At 38.1% G+C, this 1216-nt stretch overlaps 1 long non-coding RNA gene across 1 annotated transcript in view; it reads left to right on the top strand.

The window, feature by feature from the left end:
• LOC116701555 (uncharacterized) overlaps positions 1–1216 on the top strand; it is a 22358-nt gene that overhangs the window by 11768 nt on the left and 9374 nt on the right. Inside the window, exon 3 of the long non-coding RNA XR_004334942.1 lies at positions 557–559. This is a non-coding gene — a long non-coding RNA (uncharacterized LOC116701555). The remainder of the gene's footprint in view (positions 1–556; positions 560–1216) is intronic.

Below are 1216 nucleotides of genomic sequence, written 5' to 3'. Positions count from 1 at the left end.
TCTTGTATGGAAGACCAGAGGGGACAAAAATGCCTATATACTCTACTAAAGGCCAAATGGTGCACTATTTAGACACATATTTGCTTGTATAACATTGCTGTGGGTGTAATATCAATAAATATGACATTATATGTTATTATTGGCATAAGTAAATGTCATGAGAGCAAAACGTCTTGACTTTTTTTGGAAAAAATGCATGTATTTTGTCAACTGTATAAGTTATAATGATTATTTCTTCACAGTGTGACTCCCAATACATATGAGGAGTGTTTTAGAATGGAAAATGGCTTAGGTTTTACTTATATGTCTGTGATATCAATACATATCTGGAAGATTCATTTATTTATTTATTTATTTATTCATCTTTAAGGCCCTACAACCATTTTTAAAAAGCAAGTGACCTCACTGCAACCCAAATATTCCAATTACCCAGTTTGTCCTAAAAAAAAATGATGTTCATATCTTGACTGTAGAAAACAGGGTTGATGTTTTACAAGCTTTTATATCAAATAAATCCAGATGGAAATTAAACTGTAAAAATGGCCTCAGGGCCCAGAGCGTTAACTCTCTTGGTCTAGGAGGCTTGCCGGCGTGCATGTTTGATTAAAAGTTGAGCCAGAAGGGGCATTTAGAGACAATTTAAACAAACGTTTGTTGGTCTCTGTAGTTTACAAGCGGAGGAGAGACAGTTTGAGTTGGAAGTGGTATTAAAGAACGAGAACCACAACAATGACCATTGTCACGTCATAATCCACCAGCTAGCCGTGGGAACAAGGCAGACTGGAGGGTCACATGTTACGGTGAAACAGCCTCAGTTATAGACCGACTGAGTCGGAGGGAGAGAATTGTGTTTCGGATTTGTCAGGATGTTTCTCCACCATGGTGTGTTAATGTGACGTCTGCCTCTAAATTGTCTACAAGTGAGCTGCGGAGTGTGGTTTCATTTCAGTTAGCCTGATAGCTGATCTGATTTGAAATGAGAGATGATTTTATGGAAAGTACCTCATGCCAATCTCTAGGTAAGATGAAGTGTATGTGATGATGTGGGGGGGGGGTATTTTAATTCCAAAGGCCAGGGGAACTTTATCAGGATGCATGGTATCCTGATCCATGAAATAACTGGCCTTTTAATAATAAGGTCTGCCTGCCTCTATGGGAATTTAACATAGGGGGGTGTATACTTATGTCCACTGTATTTTAAGGAAGAACATTTATT

This window comes from Etheostoma spectabile, chromosome 14, assembly GCF_008692095.1.
Source record: "Etheostoma spectabile isolate EspeVRDwgs_2016 chromosome 14, UIUC_Espe_1.0, whole genome shotgun sequence".
Classification (NCBI taxonomy): domain Eukaryota; kingdom Metazoa; phylum Chordata; class Actinopteri; order Perciformes; family Percidae; genus Etheostoma; species Etheostoma spectabile.
This window is presented reverse-complemented; position numbering and strand designations above follow the sequence as displayed.